Source organism: Saccoglossus kowalevskii, chromosome 13 (assembly GCF_978046115.1).
Source record: "Saccoglossus kowalevskii chromosome 13, keSacKowa6.1, whole genome shotgun sequence".
Taxonomy (NCBI): domain Eukaryota; kingdom Metazoa; phylum Hemichordata; class Enteropneusta; family Harrimaniidae; genus Saccoglossus; species Saccoglossus kowalevskii.
Genome location: NC_140653.1, coordinates 28,063,907 through 28,084,226, shown reverse-complemented (window position 1 = coordinate 28,084,226; position 20,320 = coordinate 28,063,907). Strand labels below are relative to the sequence as shown.

The 20,320-nt window shown below is 35.2% G+C and overlaps 1 pseudogene; it reads left to right on the top strand.

Annotated features, from left to right (window-relative positions):
* Positions 1-14,755: 14,755 nt before the first annotated feature.
* LOC102808022 (epoxide hydrolase 1-like) lies at positions 14,756-19,914 on the top strand (annotated as a pseudogene).
* The last annotated feature ends 406 nt before the right edge of the window (positions 19,915-20,320 follow it).

Here is a 20,320-nt window from a genome sequence, read left to right as displayed (position 1 = left end):
GGTCGAGAACACAAACTGGTTAATGTAATATTCAATATTATACATTGAAATTAATCAAGGATGATACGGACAAGGTAAAAAAGAAACTTGTTAGATGTACTTTTCATAGTGTATCATTATAACTGAGATAAGAGAATGTCGCAATGCGTCCGTTACAGTAAAACCCAAACTGCCTTGTTATAAAATGTAGCTTTAAAATAAAGTGTCGCGATAATAACATTTTAACCAATTTCATATCAATAATTCTCTATCTTTCGATTAAATAAATGTGTGTGTACAAAATCGAGCACTTTTATTTTGGATACGCAGTCACTCAATAATATATTTTGCAAATGTAAGACTATAGCTTTTACAATTGTCCAATACATTAATTATATATATTACATTACGTAAGACAGGTAATATTTAAGAACACATGTTCTAAACTAAACGATGCTCGCTTTAGATAATGGGTATTCAGACATATTCAGAACTCATATGCAGGACACAGGCCGTTCACAACGACCTTTACCTTCGATGTTGTTCAAGAATACCAACTTGAGTGCAGATAATCTTGAAAACAAATACACTAATAGAAAGATTGCAAAAAACCGTGCTGCTTTACTGCCCCCCGTAGTGACCAAGATTTGAGTGGTGTTCTCACTAGACGAAATAAAATGTGTGTGTGAACAGAATACACCGTTGTGGCGCCGGCGTTGTTGACACCGTCCTAAATGGGGTGGACCAGATCCTAAACGCCGTTGTCACACCGGCTCTTACACAATGGAATGTGTGTTTGAGTCTAACTCAATAAACACCGTTCAACTGATTAATTCATGGCCACGCAAAAAAACTATTGCCAACTTTAATATTATTTTTTTTTTTAATTCGGGGTAATGTTTAAAAATAAATTTGAAAATAAGGCAACTTATATTTTGAACCCCAGCCTGAAGGAATTGGAGACTCGGAATCATCCGATCATATTCAAATGCCTAGGACTTACTAGGGAAATGATTATAATAGTTTCATGGTTATGTGTTCGCGCGTTAGGGTCATCACTGACAACATACATTGTGATGTAAATATATATTTGTGGTCTTGATCCACTAGGTACAGATTGCCGTTTTGTTCATGAAACCAATGATTTTGCCGACCGGCATCAAACTTAAGATCTCCAATTATTCTGTGTATCATAAATGACGTAGATTTTGTATGGACGGTAAATGGCCACGATCTACGCTCTAGAAAAAAAAATGTACAGTCAGGGAAATTGGGCGCAGTACGTGTTTCAGTTAAACAGCGACTCACGGGGATGATAGTGTACATAGGTAAGTTGTTGATTAAACATTTTGTTGTTATCAAATGTTTTCGTGTTCTAATTCTCTGTCACCACATTTAAAAGCAAAGAGGAATATCATTTCTATTTATTTTGAAAATATTTTCGTCTTCGCAGAACTAGATGGCATAGACACGGGTTCCAATGACGTAGGACGACTAGGAAGCAAAAACCATATTTTTCTTACACGGGAATTACTTGGCTTGCTTGTGCATGTGTGTACAAATGTTAGTTACACACTCTTCTCGTTAGTTCGTCCCCCTACGCTATGTGTATTGCTTATTTCAACTGTAATATTCACGGTATTCAAATAGGGGGTGTAGTGAGGTAATAACCGATACATCATTTACATATGACTAGTCGATGTTTCTGAATAGCAGGGATTATTTCTTTCATTTATTAAATCTGTTAAATTATAATGCCGGCGCGCCTCCCCTTAAATCCACACGTGCTTGTGATAAATGACCTGCAAATAAACCTACCAGACTTTTACTATAAGGCTCTGAATGTTTGGACAGATATACCAAGTTTCGATTACAATAATCAAATATCGAATCGCATTAACATATATTAAAAAGAAAATAAATGAGCTTTCCTTCGCGGTATTCAAAAAAGTAGCATAAATTGAAAATTATTTACCGAACATTCAAAAGCTAAGATTATCTGATCTGATCAATAAAAGTTATCAGGACACTAGATGTATCACTTAAACGGCATGAATCATGCTCTGTTGGTACCCTGGATCCCCCCCCGCGACATATCACATACTGTACCATCAAATAAATCTTTTAGTATGATTTTTATAAAAAGAGAACTTGCTTTTACTTACTTACTTTATGATCTGTCTAAATGTTACGTTTTACCATTCACGATAGTAATTGATACGAAATCTGCAGCATTTCAATTTAAAGTACTTGACAAAATGCGAAGGTAGAAAACCCAACCTGTTCATTCTGCAACACATCTAGTGAAACTATTAATCACATTTTCTATTGTTAATATGCTTGAGGTTTATTGGCCCATCTTCAATGACGTGTTTAACAACAAATAATAATCGGCAATTGTCTCTTAAACCTATTAATTCTAGGCAGACCAGAAATGTTTGGCAACGGCCGTTTATTAGTGTAACACTAATACTACAGATACTTCATTATATTATTAGACATATAAGGTGGTGTGAGTCACGTCGCAAAGCATCATGAGAACAAAAAGCGTGATCGGTTCATTTCACTCGCGGCAGCTATTGTGTACACATCGCTTCGTTGACTTCGCTTTGCTTGTTCAGGTGCGTTCTTCTCAGTTTTCGTCCAATTATGACTGCATCCTCCCGTTTTGTTAATGGTAAGTTTTCGTTTTTCCATATTTAGTGACGTTTGTATTTATATGTAGTATCGTATCGTTGTTTTTACCAACGCCACCGATCATCATTTACATTTGCTCACTGATTCAGAAGGTTGATGTGGCTGGATATCGGTAACAGTCTGCTTTGAACATGATATCAAATATATTGTTTTCAGATCAGTTATGGGAATTAAAAATCTATTTGGTGAATTACTTGGCGCTGCTAGGCCAGTTGGACTGCAAGAAAAAACACTTTCACTAGATACATACGTTATTCTACACATAAAGGATGTTGTGGTTGTGCCACAGAGATAGTGATTGACATACCAACAGATAGGTAATACTATGCATGATTGTTGTTTTTTATTTCACCAGAAAATATACAATAAATAATATACACAATAATAATAATAGTAATTCTAGTGAGGACCACAGATATAGTTCATACAAACTAGTCTAGTCTGTGGCCCTATAATTAATTCATAGCACATTTAACTTAATTAAAGATAAATGAAAAATACTTGTATACTGACTTTTAAAAATGACATGACACATTCATGAGATACAGTTTTAACGTATTTTCAAATATGTATCTGCTTTTGATAATTTTTATAGAATCAGGAAGTGAGTTCCAGTTGTTTGCTGCAATATAGGTGATACTGTGTTGATTAGTAGTAAGATTCATTCTTGGAATATAATAATTGGAACTAGTAGCTTGACAAGTTGCATAGTGAAAACAGTTTCAAGTAGTGGTCAACATTATGGGCAAACAAATTCTTATTAAGATAAAAAACAGACAGGTGTAAAACTTACTGATTTTATACCGGTAGATATCTAAAATATTTAGTTTATTCAACAGGAGGGCAGTGGGGGCACGAAAATCTTAAAACGTTATCTGGAGTAGTAGAATTTTGTCGAAAAAGGTTTTGTATGTGTTACCCCATATTTCAATACAGTAAGTAATATGTTGTAAAATGAGAGTTGTAAAGCAGGATAAGAATAGATCGTGGAACAAAATGATGAATTTTATACAAAATACCAATTTTAGGTGATATAGTTTCACAAATTTGTTCTATGTGTTCTTTCCAATTAAGGTACTTTGTAGACTCCCTCTATAGTTTTAAACAGCTCGTTTAGTGGCATCTGAAAATTTACAGAAATGTTTCAATCCTTCAATTTACGAAGTTTGTAAATGTCTGTATATTGTCAACCATCAATTCTTGGGACTAGCATAAAACGAGCGATTGAATTACAATTAAAGATGAGGACATTTATAGGGCAAAATGTAAAAAACTAAATGTTTTAGGTTGAGCTGGGTAATGTATTGAATTAATTTTTATACCTAGTGAAATAGAATGCATTTTGGCATAGTCCAACTACAGAGTTTATAAGGCAGATGCATGTGTTGTGACAAGCTATAACTGAAAGCTGTATGATCATAGTTGTATCAGTTGATGAAATTGTTGCAGTTTTGAACTAAACAGTTGCAAATTAACTGTTATGTTTTAATTTAACATCTTCTATTTATTTTCTAGGCTATTCCAAGGACAGGGTTCTATCTGAATTGAAATGTGGCTATCCCGACACTTACATAGCTGATTTTAGGAAAACTGTGAACACATTAAAATATCATCTAGTGTTTGATATGAAGACCAGGAATATCTTAAATCCATATGATAATGATTCCTCTCACCATGACATGCACTACGCTGGAGAGTATCCTTTCAGTTTAATAATGACATAAAGAACAATACGCTTAGATTCTATTATTATAAATCTGTCATTGTATCACCATAAGTAACTGTTTAGCTGCAATTTTTCAGTGTTGCACAGGTAAACTATAGCCTACCATGTTTAAATATATAAAAATAAAAGTTGTAACCTGAAAACAATAAATATTGCCAATTTATTTGATTCTGAGCATCACAGACTCTGGATGATGTATTATAAGTTTATTACGGTATGTGCATACTTCAAGGTGTGTCCTCTAGACAGTACAGTCGCTTTACGTTGATCCGTACTCGAACTCTGGGCACAATCCACAATCCAAAATGTTGTCAATTATCGATAGCACTGTGTTCTTCATAGTTGTTAAAGTACAAAATAATTTACCAGTATATTGATTTCTTAACTCAATACATAGTGTTACCTCAAAATGCAGCATTTAATCTGACTCTGGGCAACCTATCAACAAGAACTTTATTGACAATTGTCGCATACGACTTGTTTACCACTTCTGTGTGACTGAGAATGTTCTAGAACCGTACTGTGTCTGGGTGGAATTTTTAGATGTTGATTGAATAGGTAATAGGACACTGTAGAAGGCAATAGGAGGTAATGGAACATTCTAGAAATTTGTAGTATGTTCCAGGCTCATTATGTATGCTGATGTAATGGTCTATTTATAGACAGTGTGGGTATATATAGGGGAGTTGTTCAGCACTGAGATTAGATCGGAGATCTCGTTGAATTGTGTTGGAGTTTAAGCATCTAGTTATTGGAGGTTTGGAGTTTTACCGAGTTATTGTACTTGATGTTTGCAGAGTATAATAATACCAGTACCAGTTGAAACCTCACCTGTTGGCTCCGTGTTCGTATGTTATCATCGCCGCCAGGGAAGTCTTTATGTTACTGTTGCCATTTTGGTATTTGAACCATCACACCTGTACTATACCAATTACGGTAATATTACGTTGCGTGTGACATCTGGGGGCTCGTCCGGGATCAGTGAAGACATAGAAGACAACATGGCCAGCGGGATAATAGATATGTCGAAACAAGAGTTGATGGAGTGGGCGGATGAACTGGGAATGACTGGAGAAGACAAAAGGAAATTTATTTTGGAGCAACTGAGGTCTCAGCGAGCTGAGAGACAAGCGGTGAGGGAAGAAAGAAAGGCAAAAATGGAAATAGAAGCAGAGGTGAGGAAAATGGAGATTGAAGAAAGAAAGGAAAAGTTACGACTGGAAGCGGAAGCAGAACAGCGAGAAAAGGAAAGAGAATTTGAGTTGAGGAAATTAGAGCTGCAAGCAGCAATGTCGGGGTTTCAACAGGCTGGTTTTGGTGGTCAACGAAATGTGGTCAGTGATGCACAGTCACCAAAGTTGCCTGCATTTGTTGATGGTAAGGACGAACTTGATAGTTATTTATTGCGATTTGAGAGGTTTGCAACGAATGCGAGTTGGCATAGAGATGGATGGGCCATAAAATTGAGTGCGCTGTTGACTGGTAGAGCACTGGAAGTATATTCCAGGATGTCCGACACTGATGCAGTTGACTATGATCGTGTGAAGGTGGCGCTGTTGACAAGATACGATTTCACAGAAGATGGGTACAGGAAGCGATTCCGTGAATTAAACCTGAAAGTTCTGAGAGTCCTGACCAGTTAATTGTGCAGCTTAAGAATTATTTTGCTAAATGGGTTGAGTTGTCAGGCACTGCAGCAACATATGATGGTGTTACCAACTTGATGGTGAAGGAGCAGTTTATTGGTGCCTGTACAAAAGATCTTGCAGTTCATCTTAAAGATAGAGCACCCAAAGATTTAGATGAGTTGGCAGTAATAGCAAAGCAGTACCTAGTGGCACATGATCGACAGTTATCCACGAAGAACCAGGTGAGGCGTAATGATAATGACACTGCCATTAGAAATACTGATGTGGGACAGGGCAGTAGTGTCCGGTGTTTTGTATGTCAGGGTGTTGGTCATCGAGCAGCACAATGTCCATCCCACGTTACTGATGTCGACCATGGATAAATCCAAGTTTGCAAATGACCGAGTGATGAGATGGGCGATGACTCTGCAAGGATATAATCATCGTGTTGAGGATATTCCTGGACTGAGGAACTTTTGAACAGTATAGTAGAATGTTATTCGTTTATGACTGTATTTTATATTTTATTATATTCTACTGTATGTGATTTTCGATTTTTTTGTACTCAGAGCTTTATTCAGTTCGATTTGATATATTGTATTGTTGTTTTGTTTGAAATTGTTATCGTATTCGTATCATTGACGTCGTTGCTAGTCATGTAATATTATATGTTATAATATTCTTGAGAGGGGAGGCATGTCGCATACGACTTGTTTACCACTTCCGTGTGACTGAGAATATTCTAGAACCGTACTGTGTCTGGGTGTAATTTTTAGATGTTGATTGAATAGGTAATAGGACACTGTAGAAGGCAATAGGAGGTAATGGAACATTCTAGAAATTTGTAGTATGTTCCAGGCTCATTATGTATGCTGATGTAATGGTCTATTTATAGACAGTGTGGGTATATATAGGGGAGTTGTTCAGCACTGAGATTAGATCGGAGATCTCGTTGAATTGTGTTGGAGTTTAAGTATCTAGTTATTGGAGGTTTGGAGTTTTACCGAGTTATTGTACTTGATGTTTGCAGAGTATAATAATACCAGTACCAGTTGAAACCTCATCTGTTGGCTCCGTGTTCGTATGTTATCATCGCCGCCAGGGAAGTCTTTATGTTACTGTTGCCATTTTGGTATTTGAACCATCACACCTGTACTATACCAATTACGGTAATATTACGTTGCGTGTGACAACAATAAATGCTTATACACCATCTGCTATGTACAACAAGGTAAGGAATTGTAAATACACATCTTGGTCAGTAATTTGCATTGTGTGAATCATTCAGACCTTGAAAGTAAAACAGGATTTACTATCGGGTATTAGACACAATTAAGGGGTGTTGACCTACTTCATTAAATTTTTATAAAATGTACATCTAGCATCAAAACCAAAGGAAATTTTCCCTCCCATATATGCTAGGGCAATTCTGTAGATTGACCTTGAAAATGGATGCCCTCCCAACCCAACAATTAACACCCCATCTTTGAATAAATTAACAGTGATTTTTTTTTTTATTATAGGAATTCATAGAATTTGCCGTAACAGTTCTGGAAGTCAATGAGAGTATTACATGGACAATCTCATGTTGCAAAATCATCAAATTGAACCTAAAAAAAAAAAAATTACAATAGATAACGATAATTATCCAAACCGTGAAGACTGAGTGATACAAACGTCAGATCACAGATTGTTATTGTCAAATGACATGAAGATAACCTGCTTTGAACACTGTCTGGTTTTTATTGACAATAAAGATTTTTTTTTAGAATATGTACTTTTTTGAAAGTGGGACTTCACAGGTGAAGTTTCTGACCTGGAGTTGTTTTCTTAGCAATGTATCTTCAAATTACAATCACTCAAGAGTCTCTATTTAGCGACTTTTCTTATTTGACATTATCAGATGATAACCAGGACCCAACAATACATGCACTGTTATTTAAAGTCATGGTTTCAGAGTATTCCTGGGTTATAGGAAAATTGATACTGGCGACACAATACCAGTATGGTTAAGACCAGATCCGAACAACTTGTTTGATGCTCAAGTCTGTAGACTTTGATTTTGACCGAGAATTGACAACATATGTACACCCTCTTTTAAAAGCTAATAATTATAACTGATGTTGTAGATAATATAAAGTTTTGAACTACCTGGCTAATTATTGGTTTTTATGCCATAATAAGTATAACACGAACCGGCAGTCAGTAGGAGGCAGAGGTACTTTGGGAAAAGTCTTACATATCTGTCCTATATATATTGTATAAATAAATCTTTTTGCAATAATTTGCGTTTATATTTTTTATTAAACAAATTTTGCTAACATAGTTTGTCTTGATATTTGTTGACTTTTCATAAAAAAACATAGTCCTAGATTATGAATTTTATTTTGTTAATGCACTAATCACAGAACCAGTGGTGTCCTATTCAAAAGCCTGGTTTTGCAAGTTTCATGTGTTGCCAAAATGAAACAATTTCCCCATACTTCGCCTGATTTGTGATGAATACAACAGGTTGCCAATTGTACTGTACATCAAATTTTCTGGTTGTGCAGTTCAGTTGCACCCACAAAACGAAACTTAAAGAGTCAGGGGCAAGTTGCACCTTGAACACTTCATAATATTCCTGGAAGTGTACCCAACTTGCTGATTATTGTTTGAGTGGTGGTGAAAGGATTAATGAATATTTAATTAAAATATCACTTGTGCAAATTTTTTCAATGAAATGATACTATGTTTTATGTCTCCTGTATACATAAATAGACTTTACAAAAAATACAACTACATGTTTACTTGAATATGCCCCAATTTTCCAGGGCCGCAGGTATAAATGTTTCACAAATACAACAAGCAGCCTCTCGACTGACATAGCTACACTGTTAGCAATGCACATTTCAATTAAAGATATCAATCAGAATTGCTGTTTTCAACAAGAATTCATCAAAATTAGATAATTGAAGATATCACTCTGATGTACCAATATTAGTATCAAAGCAATCACACTTGCGGTTTTCAACAAGAAATGGAAAATACAACTTTTTACCAGAAATGACAAAAATATTCATCAAAATTAGAGAATCAAAGATATCACGAAATGAACAAATATGAGAGAGGTCCACATGTAGTACCGCTATATATATATAATATCCAAACAACCAGACTGTTTTCAACAAGTTGTCACTTTTTACAAGATAGGTGTACAGACACCTTACTTCTTTTCACCTGCCTAGGCGTCGGCGTGTTAAACTCACGCGGTCTCGACATGATTCTATAAAAAAAATGAACATTTATAATTAATTTGTCGGAGCTATCTCTTATTTTGCGTGCAGGTCAAAGTTGTAATGTCCTCCAAAGATAGGCCTCAAAGAATGAGCTTAAACACCAAATTAAAAAGGAACGCCTTGGGGGGCCGTCGCATTTTTGGACAGCAAGTATACTAAAGACAGCAGAAATGTCAAAAAATAACATGAAAAGCGGTTATTTTTTTCGTGAACGGCTATTAAACGAACGGTAGTGATTTGGTAAATACTGCCATTCACGTGAAATTACTATTTACATTTTGAAAATGCCATCGACAAAAAAACACAGTTATGAAAGTATTAAACTAGTTTTACATCGGTATGCGAAAGCTAGCTATATATTCTTCCAGAAATTATACGAAAAAAGATAATGAAAAAGTTTACCTTAACAGTAGCACCACATAAACGGACTTAATGCTCTCGTGACAACACTCTGCTCGAGGCCGCCATTATACACGCAAAGTAGGAAGTAAACCGGAAGTGACGTCGTGACCCACACCACCTTTAGACATATATACATTGCTTAATCCATCAATCGCATCAACACATTACATAATTATCTATTGAGCCTCCTAAGTAAATATAAACGCAGAGTAGTCTCCTTGGTAAATGCTATGATATGCAGCTAAGAATCAGTGGCCAAATAGTTTATTAAACAATGAGCTTCTTTCAATTACTCCCCTTGAGGTATGAACTGCTTGAGGGCTCACTTCAATTAAATGCTCTGTGTGAGTTTATTAAAAGCCATAACTGTCTTAAGCGGCAGTTTGTATTATTGTGATGATCATTGACATGTTACGATGTCCATTCACCAAATTGTGATACCCATTCACCAAATTGTGATACCCATTCACCAAATTGTGATACCCATTCACCATATTGTGATACCCATTCACCAAATTGTGATACCCATTCACAATATTGCGATATCCATTCACCATATTTTTATATCCATTCACCATATTGTTATATCCTTTCACCATAACGTGATATCCATTCACCATATTCCGATATCCTTTCACAATATTGTGATATCTATTCCCAATATTGCGATATCCATTCCCTATATTGTTATATCCATTCACGATATTGTTATATCTATTCACCATAACGTGATATCCATTCACCATATTCCGATATCCTTTCACCATATTGTGATATCCATTCCCAATATTGCGATATCCATTCACCATATTGTTGTAACCATTCATCCAAAAAAATCAAGCGACTGGATTCTATTTCTGTCACGCACTAAATCGCTTTTGTGTGTTCACACGTAATGTAAGCTTGACGCATATTTTCCAAATAAGAAATTTGTAACATTTTCGAACACTTCCATTTTGCATTTTATGAACAGATGAATTATATTGTTTTCGATGTCAGGAATTTCCTAAACCAACAATATATTGCATAAAGTTACATGTAATACTGACACTGAATGCATAATGATGTGCATTTCTTTGAGAGAGACTTTTTGTGATGAAGTCTGCTGCCATTTTATTGTTATGACTAGACAATTATTACATACAGAGATAATGTGCAGAGTCAAATACAATTCAGGGTAGGTGTTGGTTCATAGCATTACTTGCACCCATTTCATTATTATGGTTGCTTTTCTTGCAAGATTTTTGACTTTTCATCACTTTTGTTCGTGATTTAAAAAAAAAAGTGTTGAAAAGTCTCAAATCTCTCCAGAAAAGATGCCACAAAAGTAGACACAAGTAAAGCTATGAGCTTTTAGGGGTGCACCAATTTTTGGGGGATGGGTTGAGTGATTTGAGAATAATTGTTTTTCAAACTAAATTTTAATGAAAAAAAAATACTTTCACATATTGTGATAAAAATCACAAAACCACACACCCACCCACTCCCGAAATCAAAGGGTAAGCCCCTTAATAAATGTGTTGCCATGTTTAATTGTTGGAATAAACCTTTCCTAAGAAAATGTCTTTGTTTTTGTATTACAGTGTGTTCATAAAAAATATAAATCAAAGGGGGTGCTGCTACAGTTCAATGTAATGAAGTATAAGATCACACAAGAGAATTACCATGGTTACCATTAAAATTATTGCTGGTTTTTCTTGGCTTTTATTATATGGCTTAATCTTATAATGTTGCCATATAAAAACGTTTAAAAATCACTCTCAGAAATCCAGCAAGGGGGTATTAAAAAGGTCACCGAACTAATTGTTCCATAAAAACGACCTCGGAAATTGAAAAAAAAAGAATGTGTGTTTAACTTTTATTGGTCCATCATATCCTATGACCTATCCTAAAAAAAGTGTATGTCATGTTATGAGGGCTACATATGGCTGTCACGAAAAATTGGAGAATTTTGAATCTTAGTACGAGTTTTCCATGGATTAATGTGTTTACATGGATTCCTATAGAAAATGTTCCAAAATGGCCACTTTCTTGAAAAAACATCCTTCTTTCTCCGTAAAAACTTTAAATATTAATGACTTGCATGTATGTGAATCAATACACAACAATTTTTAAATGATTTTCTGTCTCATTTTGTACTCGTTGAACAGTCAAGTCGCCATCTTTGTTTATATGAGACGCATGCGTGGCGCGACGACTACCGCCCTTTAAAGCATGAACGTACTAGTACTATCTCATATTCGAAATAATGACAGTAAGTTAAAAGCTCAAATATTTTATTGTAGTATATATTCAAATGTCACATTTGTACGATTTTCTTTTAATTATAATGTATCTGTTACAGATTGCCGTTGTCCACCACGAACTTGGCAGAAATTATTGAGCATTAGGGATTTCCTCTATGCACCGTCAATTTTGTTTTCGTCATCCTCCTTTTTATTCTTCTGAACCAATTATCTTTTTTAGTTGTCGTTTTGTTACTCTGTTCTTGGCTGCCAGGTTTGTTTCCTTCTTTCAATTGTGCGTCATTATCGGCGAGTCGATCAGAAACTTGCACAGTGACGTCTTTTTCCAACGAATCAACGTGTTTCCCGTCCACAGTTCTTCTTAGACTTCCATTTAAATAATTTCAAGAATGATCTGGTCCTGGATTTCTTTTTATTTTCCCTACGATTAGAGGTCTCGTCGATGTTTCGCGTGGTGGCGCCTTTCGCGCCACGTGCTGGTTTAGACGAAAGCAGACACTCATCTTTTCTCGAACAGTAAGAACGTTCAACAACATTATCGACATCCGATGTGGTTTCTTCTGTGATGTCCCAGTGATCGTGCGCCCTGTCCGACAGCAGTTATTGGGACTCGCAAAGATCCGCATGTCTCGGATGTTTTCCGACTGCACATGTGTCCGGTGTTTGTGACTGACTTTTACTTTTAACTTGTCCTGGACACATTAATATATCACATGGATCAGTCTGCAAAATACTGCGCTTTGATTTCTCCGTGGAAAGTGATTGGATGTCACTGATGCCAGTTTTAGATCGGTCTTGTCCAACATACTGACCACAATATATTAATGCGCCCCCAGCGATCACTTCTTGCACATAATCTTTAACGAACAGGTCAACACTTAAACTTGTTACATCATTTCTGTCGATGTGTTCTTTAGCGAACTGCTGCTTCGCTCGAGCCACAGATAAGTCAACAATGGCGTGGCTTATAGCCGACTCCTCTTTGGTGATATCTCTTTTCAATTTATTCTGACTTTCCGACTTTACAAACGGTGCCAAAAACTCGCATGTTTCGTTGTGAAACAATGCGTTACAACTATCACCTGCATCTTCTAGTTTTGAACCATCAATTATAGTACCAATTTGACGGTCAACGTTGGTACTTCTCTGCGCATTTCCATGTAAACGTTGAACTTCTTTAAGGAATGCTAGCTGACCGTCACTCGTTGCTTTTTGAACAATAATAGCACTCCAAAAAAGCTCAGCTTCAGTCGCTTGATCTCTATAAGGTAATAGGCGGAAAATACTACATTAAAATCAATATACAGATGCCTCTATATACGCGATAAAAACAGTATAAAATAATTCATCTGGGCGTGCAAATTGAGCGTCGAAACTGACACCGGAGGCATAAAATTAAACTAGAACAAGACAAATACGTCAACTGTAATATAAACACATTCTCCTACTCACAGTGCCACGAGGGTAAATGATGTCTCTGCAGACAAACTGCTATACGATGTCTTTAGATCTGCAACAAAACGATACAACATTACTTCGGCTATTATCATACCAATGAATGCGATCTTAGCATTATTTACATGCCAACTTTTCCCCGACAATACGGTAACATTGTGCATATTACATATCCCTTTACTACAAAACACCGTTTATAATATTTAACAGCCTGAGAGATTTTAAATCAAACAAATCATCTAATGGTTGGTCTGACTTACCTGCCATTTCTCAATGTATTCCTTGATTTGAACGAGTGAAAATGCTAGACACTGGAAGTATGCGTCTACGTTGTGCTATCTGTAAACTGCGCATAAATGTGAATCGAACATCGTCAACACAGATAGGCGTTCTATGCGTTCTCTAAAATGACGTCAGTGCGTCATTTTGGTACTTGGGTTATTTAAATGTGCCACTAGAGGGTGCACATTTATACGGCGTCGCCTTTGCCTCCTGTTTTCGTGACATGGCCCGAAACCGCAGTTACCGTATAACGATTTGAACATATTCGGATGAACTATGCAATTAACAAACACTCATGAACGTTGGCGATCCTGTTTAAGTGTGATGCGGCATTTAAAGACCGGATTCAGACTGGACCGTTAAGTTGTTCTCATAAAACAAATCGTTTTCTGATAAAAATTACCCATAAGATGGCGGGCAATACATGCGAAATTGTCATGGACCATAATGAGTAAATTGTTCTCCCACACGTGAAGTATATCTTGTTCACCCCCATTTTTACGATTTTCAGCCATTTTAGCAAAATTATGCCATTTCTTGGCGAAAACGTCATTTTATGAGATCCAAAGCGTCCAACGTCAATCTGTTTGGGTTCAAGTGGGTTTCAACTAGTCGTGGAACACTCCCACTTTTTCCACGTAGTAAACTAATCTTGCATGACTTCACTGCGTTCATTTTCGCTGTGGTAATATATTACAGCAAATAGTATGAATATACTGGTACAGCTTTTACTATCACGAAAATCACTAATAAAATCACTATTACTTGTTTCCGGCTGATCAGCTTGCACTATATATAAGTCTTATATATAGTGCAAGCTGATCAGCCGGAAACAAGTAATAGTGATTTTCGTGGTTTCGGAGCGTGATGATTAAATTTAATAACATATGCTTGCTTTACATTACTAAACTGTTTCAATTCCATAATTTCTATTATTTTGAGCAAGGACAAGGTCCTGTACCGGGACATAGTCGCTCGGTCCCATAGACGTTCATGCATTGAGACGAATAGATCGTCAGGCCCCTGTGGTACCTCCGTACAAAGGTAAAAACATATACGAGTATGATCGCTGGACCCGGAAGTGATTCTAGGCCCGCGCACGCCGCTGTAAGTGGGCGTTGCGTACATTCAGTCGCCCGCCGAACAATATATGATACACTCAGCATGGCAGTTTTATGAGTTCCATGTCAGTATTTATTTAAAATAATTTTGAAAACATTGTCTTACTATAAAATCATATAAACTGTAAAACTTCAAGTTGTGCTTGTTTGAATTATTTATCATAAGACCAGACTTTTATTATCCCTTGTTTCGCGAACCCGCTGAATGAACAGGAGCCGAAAATGAAATAAAATTTTATTTCAGCGTAATTTCTCGCGCCGGCCGAATTGTAAGTGCAAAAAATTACTAAAAATAATTATTTTTATCTTTCATTTTTTTTCCACCCGCCGCATAACAAATCCTAGTTGCATTTTCGTGGGAGTATCGGCATGATCAAAGTACCGAAGTCTTGCGCATATGAGAAACAAGATTATACATAGAATAAAATTGTATTTCTTTTCTTCTCTCCGATCAATGATCTCACTTACAATTCTTTGAGAATCACACAAATCTAATGGGAAAAAAGAATTAATTTTATTTTTTTCCCGCTCTCCTTAAAAAAATTGCATTATAGAAATGAGGAATAAAAAAGTCTGGCCTAACTTAATAAAAATTATGTTTTAACAACAAACATAGATATGATTTAATACTGAAAATGTTAGTACATGTAATTTGAAGTGAAAGCACACATGCAGTTCCATTAATTCACTAAATGCATACCACTCATTAGCTATTCACTGTTTATTTTTCAAGGAGCTAAAAATCCACTATGTTGCCAATGGTGATACAAATAAACCACTGATGCTATTGCTCCATGGCTTCCCAGAATTCTGGTATTCATGGAGATACCAAATGAAGGAATTTTCAAATGATTATAGGTATGTTATGAAGTCATTGAGAAATATCTAATGTCTGTAATTTAAATATTTACTTTACTTTTATGATAGTACTGTTTTCTTTGGGTATAGTGTTAATTAGTGTTAGTGTATAGTGTTAGTGTATTCATTACAATCTGATGTAAGTAAGGCTACATTTTTTTATATATTTTATTGTTATTTTTGTTTATTTATGAATATTTTTTGGTTACTCCTGCAGTTGTTATTTTTTAGTATATCAAATCTGGTAGCCTTAATTACCAGAATATGATATATGAATAACTTATTAATTAATAATATGGTGCAACAACTGCTATACTATCATTATACACTTTCCAACAATGTATTTTGAAATACTGTTAGCCCTAGGGGGTCTTCATCTTCATGTTAATCACAAGTTCAATGCTGAGAATCAACATCAAGCAGGATTTTTAAACCATGACCAATTTATGTGCCACAGTACAATATATGTTACATAATATGTTTTTTTTTTTATTTTTTTGCAGAGTCGTTGCCATAGATATGAAAGGATATGGAGATTCTGACAAACCTTCGGGTATAGCACCATACACTATAGATCATCTTACAGGTTGGTGTTTAATAATCAGCTACTTTGCATATTTGGTGTTTATTAAGTAGCTACTTTGCATATTTGGTGTTTATTAAGTAGTTACTTTGTATATTTGGTGTTTATTAAGTAGCTACTTTGCATATTTAGCATTTATGAAGTAGCTTATTTGCATATTTGGTGTTTATTATGTAGCTAATTTGCATATTTGGTGTTTATTAAGTAGTTACTTTGTATATTTGGTGTTTATTAAGTAGCTACTTTGCATAATTTGGCATTTATTAAGTAGCTTATTTGCATATTTGGTGTTTATTAATCTAATTAATACTCATCCGCATACAAATTCAAATCAAAGCTGACAAATAACTCAAGGGTGGATGATAATGAACAAAATCATAATTTATTGGAGAAATTTTCATTAACATTTCTTAATAATTGTGTATAATTTTGTTGGCACGCTGAATTTGTTTAATTTCCATAGGCTAGTATTTCTATGCTTAGCATCCCTGGAGACCAGTTGTCTTTCACCTGTTTTCTGCGGGCTTCAAGTTTTCTAAAATTTGTATCACTGTTCATAGATTTTACAAGTTAGGTTTCAGCACTGAAAACAAGTACAGTTGACTTGTTTTTATAAAGACATTGATTTTATTTTTCTCATTTATTATGCCCCTGAACTCTGGCCATAGAAGACCATACACTAGTCCACTCACAACACCTCACTCCATTAAAAGCTAGATATGATGCTAGTAATATCTCATTATGTAGCCTCAGATTTATGCAGTATTCCACATATGATATCTCACTCCATCAATTACTAGATATGATGCTAGTAATATCTCATTATGTAGCCTCAGATTTATGCAGTATTCCACATATGATATCTCACTCCATCAATTACTAGATATGATGCTAGTAATATCTCATTATGTAGCCTCAGATTTATGCAGTATTCCACATATGATATCTCACTCCATCAATTACTAGATATGATGCTAGTAATATCTCATTATGTAGCCTCAAATTTATGCAGTATTCCACATATGATATCTCACTCCATCAATTACTAGATATGATGCTAGTAATATCTCATTATGTAGCCTCAGATTTATGCAGTATTCCACATATGATATCTCACTCCATCAATTACTAGATATGATGCTAGTAATATCTCATTATGTAGCCTCAGATTTATGCAGTATTCCACATATGATATCTCACTCCATCAATTACTAGATATGATGCTAGTAATATCTCATTATGTAGCCTCAGATTTATGCAGTATTCCACATATGATATCTCACTCCATCAATTACTAGATATGATGCTAGTAATATCTCATTATGTAGCCTCAGATTTATGCAGTATTCCACATATGATATCTCACTCCATCAATTACTAGATATGATGCTAGTAATATCTCATTATGTAGCCTCAGATTTATGCAGTATTCCACATATGATATCTCACTCCATCAATACCTAGATATGATGCTAATAATATCTCATTATGTAGCCTCAAATTTATGCACCATTCCACTTATTTAAGCCGGACCATTGTCATTTAGCAACATAGTTTAGTAATTATAAGACAAAGATAATCACGATCAAACTGACATTCTTTTTTGGGGGCAATCATGGTGAAACAATAGTCTGTATTCATTAGGCATTTTTAAAGTTACATGTGGCGAAATTCAATTGCTGACTGCAATTAGTAACTACAATTTATCTAGACAATCATGGAGTGAGGAATAAGTGAAGAATAAATGATATTACTAGCATCATATTTAGGCATTAGTGGAATGGAGTATATGGAAATGTCAAATTCAAAGAAAATCTTAAAATAATAATAAGGAGTTTTCCATTTGTAAACTGGGGGTGGGCTGTTGAATGTTGAAGAACAAAAAAATTGTCGTTGGTGAAAAGGACAAAAATACAGAAGTCCAAGATGATAGCATAATGTAAATAAATAAAAAAAAACATGATTACCAAATCAGTGAATAAAATATTCAGATTTCAAAGTTATTTTAAATGTTCCACAACTCAGGTGATCTGAGGGATGCCATCCCAGCTTTGGGCTACAGTTCCTGCGTACTGGTAGCTCACGATTGGGGGGCGGCAGTCGCCTGGCAGTTTGCTATGGAGTATCCTGATCTGGTCGATAAACTGATTATCATGAACGTCCACACCCTAAAAGAATGCAGAAGCTTATACAATCAAGTCGGAAGCAGTTCTTTATGTCTTGGTAAGTAAATAGGAGACATAATGATAAACAGCTAGCATTCATGGATTTCCCAGAATGCATCACACTCATTCAAAATTTATACCGCTTATCTTATAATATAATGTAAGAATTTTCTATAATTATTTCATGCATATAATTCATCAATCTTAATTTTATTCAAATCATCCCAAATATAAGATTGAATAATATTCAATTCATTGTAGTAAAATGTGGATAAATTGTTATGCTATTTAGAAAAGTTTAGATTCACTGCCCACTCTTCCAACTAAAATGACTTACCAATTGTTTTCCCCATTTTTTTTTCTACTGAATAACAAAGTAGCGTGACCAAAGCTTTTCTGATGCAGTAGGTTATATGTAAATATGGTGCATTACTTATGGTCTAATTTTGAATTAGAATTTTACTATAGTTGGAAACTAATCAAAGTGAAAAGCTGGCAGTCTCCTTAAAGTGACACAGTCATCCTGCAGAACATATTCAAATTTTGTGTAAACAAACTCTGTATTTAGACATGTTGTATATATACTATGGGACCCATATCAAGCATTATGACTGTGGCATTTGCCTTGTAGAAGTTCTTGTTCCTTTATTGTGTCACCTTTTGTACTTGCACTGACCTGGTGTAGTTGAAAGCTAAATGGCTGTTGATAACAAATAACAAATAAATATTAATTTTTCAACTTTTTTTCTGCAGGTACATGTTCTTCTTTCAGCTTCCGTATCTTCCCGAGTTCGTTCTGAGCATGTCTGATTATAACGGAATTAAAGCTATGTTTCATGGACGTGGTGTGGGACTCCGAAATAGAGATAATATCACTGCAGATGATTTGGAAGCATTCAAGCACAATTGCCAACGAGAAGGTAAAAGTTTATAAATGTATTTTTTATGTGCCCATCATTAGGACACCTGCCATCCCCATAGAGTATCGTGGTATCACCTACTAGTACTATAATATTTTGCTCACTTCCAATAATTCTGTATTTATAACAATTATGAGTTATGATAAAAATGTTGTTGGGTAAAATCCAGTCATAATTAGCATATTTCATTTTGAGGCTCAAATTCACTGTGATTTCAAAGTAATTGTAATCATAATCATTATTATAAAATCAAATACATCCCTACCCAGTTAGGACCACATTGATTAATAATGTTTTGTCATATTTCACAAACCCAGGTGCTTTAACGGCAATGATCAACTACTATCGAGCTGCACTCCGCTATACTCCAAAGTTGAAATCAGCCGTTATAACCTCACCAACTCTGTTGATCTGGGGTGAGGAAGACACTGCTTTGGACATTGCTTTGACTGAAGGTTTGGAAAAGTATGTGCATGATATCAACGTGAAACTAATACCAGGCGCAAGTCACTGGGTTCAACAAGACCAGCCTGAGCTTGTTAATGATGCCATGCACGACTTTCTGCAAGGGTAACAACAGTACTGTATCATCACTGGTGTAAATTTATCTTAATTACGATTTCAGTATTGTATTAATCAAACAACAAGATAATCTCAGTTTTTGTTCGCTGTGCGTTCAAATATCTTGTAAACAAATGTAATTTACATACGCAGATTTACATTTTCAAAATATTTACTGAATACCAGAGAATATTTCTTCATCCAACAATGATGACGGACAAAGTATTACAGATGTGTTAAATTTGTGTCACCAATTTGGTGTACAAATTGATTATAATAATTAACGAATTATGTTATACTGTTATGGTTTGATTATATGCCATATACAATCTTGTTTGCTCTGAGGATGCGATTAGTGAGAGTGTTACTACATAAATCATGTTCTTGAGAAATGCATCTGTCTCCATACTGTCAATTTC